Source organism: Canis lupus, chromosome 5 (assembly GCF_048164855.1).
Source record: "Canis lupus baileyi chromosome 5, mCanLup2.hap1, whole genome shotgun sequence".
NCBI classification, from domain to species: domain Eukaryota; kingdom Metazoa; phylum Chordata; class Mammalia; order Carnivora; family Canidae; genus Canis; species Canis lupus.
In genome coordinates, this window is record NC_132842.1 from 3,884,283 (window position 1) to 3,895,055 (window position 10,773).

General features: G+C 35.9%; 1 pseudogene; it reads right to left on the reverse strand.

Moving 5' to 3' along the window:
- Positions 1-1,820: 1,820 nt before the first annotated feature.
- Positions 1,821-2,289, reverse strand: LOC140632858 (nuclear transport factor 2 pseudogene; annotated as a pseudogene).
- Positions 2,290-10,773: the final 8,484 nt, after the last annotated feature.

The window sequence follows — 10,773 nt, forward strand, 5'->3', positions numbered from 1 at the left end:
CACTATTGCATTCTTTTCATGGCTTATTTTCTTTGCAGTTTAATATCTTTTTCACCTGCTGTGATCTGCCATATTCTCTGGGTCATATGGCTTTTATTGCCACTTGCAGAACAATAAACTTTTTAGTCTTCCAAGGGACTCCAAAGTGAGACTTCAGAGCCCAGGGACAGTGATCTCTTTACCAAATTCCAAGTGTAAGGCTTCTTTTTTGGGGTTCCCTAAGTAGCATCAGTGATTTTACTGCTAATCACTTATTTTTGAAATAACTGCTCCCATTAGTTACACTGGTCCCATTAGTTACACTGGTCAATATCACCAACAATCAACTGTTGGATGAACCAACATATTTCTTACATTTTCCTAGAGTTCCAGGTCTCAATGTTCTGACCCTTTGGACAATGAGAAATAGCTTCTAACAAGGGTGCAATAGAAAAGTTAGCCATAGTTAAACAGCATAGCTTTTTACGAACTTCTTTCTCATCCCTCTTTTTTCAGGTTCCCTCTTCATTCTGGGTCATTCGCAGATTTTCTAGGACACATGTCAAAGGCCTCTTACAATAGGAGAGATTAATGGTAGGACTTTTAAACTTCTTTAGCATTCCCACTTTCCTGCCCTTACTAGACCTTATATAGACAAAATGCAAATGGATAGCCATGTTTTCCAACAAGGATAAATTCCATTTGTGACACTAAACAGAACAAAAGCAGGTACTCTTCATCAGAGAAGTCTATGAACTTGGAGAACCAGGGAAACTGACACACACAAGGTAAATTGACATAAATATACATGTGTCCACTTACATGTTGAAAGCTTCCCATGGCTTAGGATTGTGATAGGTCCCATGGAAGACCAAAATATCCATCAAATGTCAATATGACATCAAGTTGTTGATCATCTTATTTGCCATAAATGCTTGTCTATTTTATGCAAATAATATTCATTATCTTGAATACACAAAGCATACTTTTATTAATGAAAAATCTGAGACTTCAGTGAGATAAAATTGTCGAAGTGAGTTTGAAATTGACAGAGGGTTTGATTCATGTATGACTAGCTTCAGAAGTATGCTTTTCTACACCTCAAGAAACAGCCCACTCTCTACTGCCCTAGACTTTTGTTTACATCTCTCACAATATTTAAAGCATTTGCCAGGATTGAATTTTAACATGGTTGTTGCCTCAATCAGATTGTAAGCACACACCAAGGATACGTCTTATGATTCTCCTTTACACAAGGTCCAGATCCTCAAGAAAGTTTGTTGACTGAAAACAATGGTTATAATTTAAACACTAAAGGACATACCTTAGGTTGTAATAAATATCGAAACTAATTCCACCTAAAAGGTGGGAAAGTTTACTCTGAATGGGCAGAATCAGACAAGAGAGATAAAAAATATCTCTAGCACTATTTATTTACTAGGTATTCCACAAAGGCTTAATCTGCATGAAATTCTAACAGTAAACTTAATAGCAGTTACTATTATTATTCTCATTTTATTTTTTTAAGAAAATTTTTGTGGTTTTATTATATCATGAGCCACTGAAACATCCCAAACAAATCAGTATCTGGGCGGTGAGGCAGCTGCTTTCTCCTTCACTTCTTTGGGTTACTAGAGCAACTTCTCAGTAGATTAAAAAAAAAAAAAAAAAAAAAAGACAACCTTTTGCATTACTTAAGTCTTTCCAAGGCATGCGCTGGTACAACACAAACTTCTCCTGTCAGATTCAACTAGTCTAGTATCCAAACATCATGCACAATACCTCGGTAGTAGCAGCGCACTGCACCCGCTCCCACCACGGCCCTGCTCTTTTGCGTATATTTGGAGCATCTGGAGGAGTGTGAATAGTTAGTTATCAGGAAGAAGAGGGAGGAGGAAACAGCATGAGTGGCTGGCTGGGAAGAGGTCAGCCGAAGTTGTGCAGGGCAAGCCTGAACATGTCATTGGTGCAAACCCAAGCATCATTGATGTTCTTTAATAGGAACATCTGGTGGAACCCCATGATGGGGTCTTCATCAGCCTTGAGCTGGCCCGCTACCATGCTGATGATGCAGCTATCTGGCGTGGGCTGATGGTCCTGTGCCGTGATGCTGTGCTGGATTTTCTGGAACAGAAGGCAAGACGACTTCTCCCCAATGGCAGCTTTCCCCTGGAACTGCTGTCCTTCCCACATAACGCATGATGCATCAATATAAATTGCACCTAGTTGGGTTCTGTCGTTATAAAATAACTGGTAGTAATGCTGAATGAAGGTGGATCCAATCTGCTCCCAAACTGGCTTGTCTCCCATTCAGGAGCATCACCCGGCCTCGTTGAGACTTGAGGGGCTGGCATGATAGCGGCAGCGGTGGGCGGCGGCCTATTATTCTCATTTTAAAATGTAGGTATGAAAGAGAAACAGATGTGACTGACTCCAGAAAAAGTACCAAGTCTCAACCTCTATGCCTTGAGGTTGCATTGAGGAGGGTTTGAGGCAAGACTGAAATATAGTCCTAAAGTATAATTAGAATCAGTACAGACTAAATTGGGGAGGGCAGCCCGGGTGGATCCGTGGTTTAGCGCCGCCTTCAGCCCAGGACCTGATCCTGGAGACTCGGGATCGAATCCCACGTAGGGCTCCCTACATGGAGCCTACTTCTCTGCCTGTGTCTCTGCCTCTCTCTCTCTCTCTCTCTCTCTCTCTCTGTGTGTGTCTCATGAATAAATAAATAAAATCTTTAAAAAAAACAAACAAACCTAGGGATCCCTGGGTGGCGCAGCGGTTTGGCGCCTGCCTTTGGCCCAGGGCGCGATCCTGGAGACTCGGGATCGAATCCCACGTCGGGCTCCCGGTGCATGGAGCCTGCTTCTCCCTCTGCCTGTGTCTCTGCCTCTCTCTCTGTCTGTGACTATAATAAATAAATAAATAAATAAATAAATAAATAAATAAATAAATATTAAAAAAAAAAAAAAAACCTAAATTGGGGAAAGGGGATCTGATAAGGCTGAAGACAAAGTAGGGAAGAAGGTATACCAGAAACATGGTTCAATTCACCTTGAGAAGACAGATGTTGGAATGGGTAGAATTATACAGGCAGGAGAACCCAGGTTGTTAATGCACATGCTTGCATCTGACTCTTAGCTTCTCTACTTAGTATTTACAGAACTCTTCAAGTGACTTAACCTTTCTGTGTACTACATGTTTGCCAATGTCATAGGGCTTTATGGAGATTAATATGAGCATGTATAGAAAGACAGTATCTGACATAGGGTTACCATTATTCGTGTTTGGCAATTTTATTATTATTAGCATTAGTACTACTCTAAAAATTGCACTCATTCAATTTATAGATTTTGGTATATTAATCAAAAACCTTATCTTATTTTTATATTTGTTCTTCTTTTGCCCTAAGTCTCTATGATGTAGATTAAATGCATTCTGGATTTAAAAAATTATTTTAGTGGATGCCTGGGTGTCTCAGTGGTTGAGCACCTCCTTTTGGTCCAGGGTGTGATCGTGGAGTCCCAGGATCAAGTCCCACACGAACTCTCTGCATGGAGCCTGCTTCTCCCTCTGCTTGTCTCTGCCTCTCTGTGTCTCTCATGAATAAATAAATAAAATCTTTAAAAAATTATTTTAGGGCTATCTATTTTAATGTTCAGATTTTAGTGTGAGAAAATCAGGCTCAAATAGGTGAATGATTTGGCTATAGCCACATAATGTTATGTGTCTGTATTCAAGCCTCAGCTTGTGATGATTGGAAAGAGCAGAAGTAGTATATCTATACCTTATAGATAGCAAACCAAAACTCTAGCAGTCATAGATTCTTAATTTTTTTTTTGTAAAGGTCTTATTTCAAGTATCTGTTCTGTTATAAGCCTGGCTATAATGTTCTATGTCTGATCAAGGCTATAGGCCGCAACTTTAAAATTAATTTGGAAGGTTGTTAGTTTTACTTCCCCCTCCTCTCATTATTTGCTGTGTACAAATAGCTGCTTTGATGAGTGTGCTTGTCCAGTTGGTCTCAGTGACATGATTTGATTCCGACAGTTAAATTTTTGAATAGGTTTGTAATTTACAGGTATATCATTTACAAAGGTCCCTTCACTGCAAGGAAATCTAAGTGCTCCCAGACTTAACCTCTTAAAGTGTCTGGTCAACAAGTTTGTCTAATGAGTTTTCAGCTGGTTGTCTCTAATATGCTCTTTTCTCAGTTTTCACCCTGAAATGACATCCTTTTGTGTAAGTACGTATATTTATACCTACAAACTATATAGAGCTCTGCATGTATGTGTATAAATGTACAAACACAGCCTTCTACAGTCTGTTTCCCAGGAGCTAAATATTTCTTCTTCATGGGTAATAAAAATTATATTTATCAACAGTCATTGGACTTTCAGAAGCCTCAGTATTTTTCTCTTCTTATATATCATAACCCAACTCACAGGGATGCATATTAATCTATTTTTTAAAAAATATCTAGAGTCTGTGTCATGCATGATGACTTTTATTTTCATGTTTATAAAATGAAGAGTAATTTGAAAAAAAATTGCAGTCTGATTAAAATACGTTCTTTGTTTAGCCTTAATACTTAGTCTTCAGGTAACAATAATAGAAAAGAGGAAAAGACAAATAGAAAATATGAAAGCACTCCGATGGAAAACGCCCAGCTAAAGGGGACTATATTGCTTTTTAATTCATTACGAGATGATTAACATATAAAATACTTGTTTTACTACTCCTTTATATTCTTATCACATTTTCCCCCCAATTTTGACAAGGGTATATTTCATCACTGCTTCAGAGTTTGGGAAAATGAGGAGGCATAGAAAGTTTATTCAGGTTTAAGTTTTACTTCAAATGTAAATGTGTCTCAGTTTATCAGAATTTTAGTATGGAACATAAGATATAATAGAAGCATATCAAGTATTTTATAGGTCAGAAGTGAAGTATAAGTTAAAGAGGGTTTTTGACATAATTCTCCAGACCATTTCACATTACTGTCTTATTTACCTTTGATTTTCCAAGGTTTTTATTGTTTCAAAGGTTAGTACTTTCTATTAAAAATAAAATTATACCGTAATAAAGATAGAACGTCTTTGTTGTTATTCCACACTTGATTTCCTTTTTCCTCTTCTTCCTCCAGAAGCTATAAAATATTTCTAAAAACTCATGTATTACCAGTAAAAGCCATTATTCAACTACAAAGACAGCTGATTTCCTAAGTGAATTCTTAGCTAATATCTTCCACTAAGAAGTCTAATCAGAAGAACACAATTAAATTTTCTCTGGAATGTTCACCAAAATACTCACCCAGGAAGAGGTGTCAGTAAATACACACACCGTAAGAGATGGGATTTATTGTTTAGTATACCTCAAACTGCTTCATAGACTTCTAGTATAAAAATAAGAAAAAAAAAAAAAAGCAAATTGCGAAGTTTTCTTTAGCTTCTTTTTATAATCTTTCTTTCTTTGGGAATAACATATTGAAGACTTCTGTGTTGTGATAAAGCCACCAACCTTCCTCCATACTGGCTGGTCATCAGTTTTCACTGATGGAGTGGGGGTATCTTATTTCATGAGGGAGACTGAGAATATATAGGGTACTGAATATATGAGAATATATATCAGAAAAACAAAGATAGTGACTTTCATTTCTGTGCACATATACAGCTTCTCTATTTCCTAAAAGAATATGAAAAGGAAATTAATATCTCTTCTCCTTCCACTAAAACTAAACTTTTTTTTTATTCTTAAAGTCTAGTGGCTCCTTTCAGCCATTGAGACCATGTATTCCTTTAAGAGTATAGATTTAGAACACCTTTCTAGCCAAATGTTATTGACAGGTACCCTTATAATTAAGACAGCAATAGTCAAATTACAGAATATGCTATGAACAGAAACAACTCTCCAAAAATTATAATTCTCTGGCCCTGGTTGTATTTTAAAGCATATTACATCTTATTTTAGCCATAAAGTTGATCACAATGTGATTTTATCTGTCAGAATAATACTCCCCAATAGAATCTTAGCAAAATGGAGTGTTTGAGGCTATGGACAATTTGCTATTTACATGCATGGCTAACTGGCTGGTAGTTATGGACAAGGACCAAAGTTTAGGACTCCCTGGAGGAAATAAATATGCTTACAGGTGCCCTTGAATTTATATTTGTACTTTCTTTGGGGAATTTGTGTATTTCATAGGTATTTAAAATTCTCTTCCCCAGTCTTTCCACAATGATTTTTAAGAGTCAGTGGGACAACTATCCTCCTAAAACACAGAGGAATAATGAGACACATGACCCATTCAGGGTCATCAAGTGAATTAGGACAAAAGTGAGGGCAGAATCAGACTGCTCAAGTCGATGCATGACCGCTCTTTCTCTTAACCACATAGACACAAAAAAAAAGTGTTTCAATAGGTTTAATCATAAAATTTGACCTAAAAGAATTAGCAATTATCCACGGTGAGGGAATAGCACCCTTAACATAAAAATTGGCCTGTAACAAACTTTTTTGGCTCAATTTCCCTTTCTTTTCTTACATAATGGAGGACGGACTAATAGACAGTAAAACTACGAAAGTGGAGAAGAGGAAGGAAATACAGAAGTCAAGTTCGTGCAAATGACCATCTCCTGAATAATTAAAAGTTGGCTGTGATTAGAAGCAAAGACAATGTAGTTGTTACCAAGCAAACATTTGAAGGAAAGACGCACTAACTAAAATGTAAATTATAAAACTACTTCCTTTGGGGTATAAGCTTGATTTGAACAAATTAATCTGTTTTAACTTATAACATTTTAACAGCCAATTGGCATTCCGTATCTGTAAGCATCAGAGTCCTGTGAGTTTGAACAATATGGTTCTACTGCAGGCTTTGTCAGCCAGTGATTCCAAACAAGACTTCAGTCTTTGCCTTGCTCTGAAAACTTCCTTTTTCCACCAGAGTTCCTGTGCTTGCCAAGAGTGACATAACCTTGAAATTATTTGTTACATTTTCCAATGAACAAACCCAGCTTGTTAAGGAAATGGGAAGCCTATATCATTAGCAAAGAGTACAATAGTGGACTCAGAATTCAGCCTTGACTGGTGAGCCCAGAGTATTACTTGTTTCTGGGAAATCTCTCTGATTTGAGAAACAATCCAGTACTTTAACTGTGCTGGTAGAGCTGGATTAGCTTCTCAAGGTTGTTAGGGAAGTGTGCCACCTTCTGCACCACATGAGAGCTGAAGTTCACATGGTCTTCAATACATCCCAGTCCAAATAGCATTTACACTCATTTTAATTGTAGCTGCTATATATTAGTGGTCTTTTTTTGAACTGGGTTTGTTAGCAATGAAATAAAATCTTGAGAGTAACTATTATTTTCTTTCTGATTATGAAATTAATATACTTCTACTGCAGACAATTTTAAAGTATTCTATAGAATTAAGTAGAAAAAGAAATTACTCTTACCAGCCAAACATACAACAGTGAACACATACATTCATATAATTATCCGACTAGAAGTAATGATCATATGTGTGATTTGATTCAGGGTAATAGGAACATTTATAAAACGCATAGCATGTGTTGGCTTCACAATATTTACAGATTTGTTAAACAGAAAAACCAATCCATTAATAATTTCTATATTTGTAAATAATGTGCTATCTGGCAGATAGATTAACCTGAGGAATACTGTAATAGAAAATCCTGATTTGGAGAAGAACTCATATGTGAAATTAACTTACAGGAAGTAAGTGCTTTCTGTTTTCCCTTTACAATGTACTTTGTACTGTAGCTTTTGAAGTTAATTTTATTTTTAAGAAGGTAATATTTGCATGTTTCTCATATGGAAAACTATATAAGAAGATATATTTTGAAAACACTTGCATCCATTCTTATCTCTGTTGATCCTGCTATATCTTCTGCCCTAAAAAGAAATGACTTTTATTGGTTTTGAATGTATACCTTCAGTTTTGTTTGTGCATATTATACAAACATGAGTATGTTTTTTTATATCCTGTTTTACACAAATAGCAGCTTACTATATTGCCTTTAGTATCCTTGCAGCTCTTGCAGAACTTTAAATATAAATGCATAAAGAACTTCAGTTGCATATATTCAGAACTTCTTTTTCTGTGTGAAGAAATACTATAGTTTAAATAGTTTCTTGTACATAGTCCCTTTACAGTATCTTGTAATTGTAATCAATGCTGCCATGATAACCTTGTGCCAGTGTTATTTTGTACTTTTGCAGATATACATTTAGGATAAATTACCTAGAGTGAGATCCCTGGGTCAGAGTAAATTCATTTGTAATTTTGAAAGATATACTTCATAATGATTTTAATATTTTGCAACACCCCCAGAAATGGAAGTGTCTGTTTTCTTTTAGCCATACATTCTTTTTTTTTTTTAATTTTTTTATTTATTTATGATAGTCACACACACAGAGAGAGAGAGAAGCAGAGATATAGGCAGAGGGAGAAGCAGGCTCCATGCACCAGGAGCCCGATGTGGGATTCGATCCCGGGTCTCCAGGATCGCGCCCTGGGCCAAAGGCAGGCGCCAAACCACTTCGCCACCCAGGGATCCCCTAGCCATACATTCTGTGTTATCAAATGTTTATTATATTTTTGTGATTTTGATAGGTAAGACATTATATTTCATTTTAGTTTGCATTAAAAATTTAAAAGATACTGCACATCTTTTTAAAATGTTTGCAAATGTTATGTTCCTTTTCTGGAAAATTATTTGTTCTGATCTCTACCTATTTTTCTTTTTTTTTTTTTTTTTTTTTCTACCTATTTTTCAATAGGGCTTTTCTTTTTCTCAATTTGTAGAGGTCATTGTACATTAAAGAAATTGATATCAGTTGTAATTTTTTGTTACTCTTATTTACTTATACTATTTGTTTTTAAGGGTTTTTATTTTTTCTGTTTTTTGGCCTATTTTGTCTTTTTTTTTAAGATAGATTATTTATTTATTTATTTATTTATTTATTTATTTATTTATGATAGACATAGAGAGAGAGCGAGAGGCAGAGTGTGTCACAGGCAGAGGGAGAAGCAGGCTCCATGCCAGGAGCCCGATGTGGGACTCGATCCCGGGAGTCCAGGATCGCGCCCTGGGCCAAAGGCAGGCGTTAAACAGCTGCGCCACCCAGGGATCCCCCTATTTTGTCTTATTTTATTTTGTGATCTTATTTTCCTCTGGGATTTTTGTGATCAAATATAATCAGTCCATTTTCCCCACAATCTAAATTCAGTCTTTCTTAACCACAATTCTGTAGAGTAGAATATATATTTTAAATATTTTCTCCTTCCTAAAGTATCCACTTAAAATAAGGCCCTTTAATGAAAGATAAGGCTATTTCATCCTGATGAGAAGCACTGCAAATTTCTAAGTCATTTAAAGTATAACATGTTTCCTCTTAAATGGAAATGTTAACACTACAGACACTTTGGATTTGACTTTTTAAATGTCTACTCCCACATATACAGTACAAGGCTTTTTATGATCACGAATATTTGATGAATTTATATACTTTTGCATGACAGAGATATAAATCTCAAGAACAATACCAAATAGTCTAAATAGCTCTGTTGGGAGATTAAGATAGTTCAGAATTTCTTATATTGAATTAACTGCAGAAAGCCATCTGCAGTTGGAAATATGAATATATTTTCTGTGGATATATGTCTCATGTATTCATAGTAGAGAGGCTAAAAATTATAGGAGTGGTATTCATATATGTTAGTTTGATGTTCACATCACTTTACATCCAATATACAAATAGTAATAACATGAGGTCAATAATAGTTTGGAATGTTTCTATCTGCTCTGGACTGCTGGTACAGTAGTGAGTGCTGATGTTTATGATAACAATCAAACAATTTGCTTATTCAGCATCAGCTGCCTTGGGTTAAAGTCTGAATATGTCTTAAACTCTGCTTGGCAGGAGTGTTGAGGACAACTCTATTATCATTTATTTAACTAGTACTGATTCTACTTCCTGGCAGTGCACTCAGAGCTAAACTCCAAGGTTCCAGTTCTAATTGGAGAAATCTCTGATAAATTCCTACAACATTCCATATGGATGCGTATTGCTGCTCTGCTATGAATGTTCTCTACCCTACTCTCACACAATGGCCCCGCTGGTGTAATCCCATCCTGTTAGAACTGCTGTGGTAAACAGCATATCTCTGGATTGATTTGATGGAGTCAAATTTTTCTGTTAGTCTCAGAGGAGATAGTCTACCATTTCAGTTTCCTATTTTGCAAGAATAATGGACAAGGCAAAGAGAAGATAAGTCCTTAGAGTAAGCCAAATTGTATTTTCTTTTTATTTGAAAATACGCAGCCTAAAAACACTGCTTTAGTCTACATTTTAAAGTACTTGAAGAATGCATATCTGTCACAGTTGCTATCCCTGGGTCTCCTTTATCATTCTTAAACAGGCTTGTTCATTCTTTTTCCATAAAAAAAGCCTCTTCACTCACTCTCTAAGATGTGTAAAAGATCTCTACTGATATTAAATTATCCTACATTTATTTTCTACCACAGATATTTTATTCTTTGACATCATTTAACAAGTGAACTGCAACCTATATTTATTCTATTTTCTTGACTGTCTTTATAGATCTTGTTACTCATTCATCAGTTTATTTATCAATTAAACATTTCGTTTGTATGGGCTATATACCAAGCATTGACTAGGTTCTGTGACTACTTGAAATATAAGACACTGTTCCTGACTCTCAGGTATTCATAGACAGTGGGGAAAATATCCACACAAAGAGAAACTA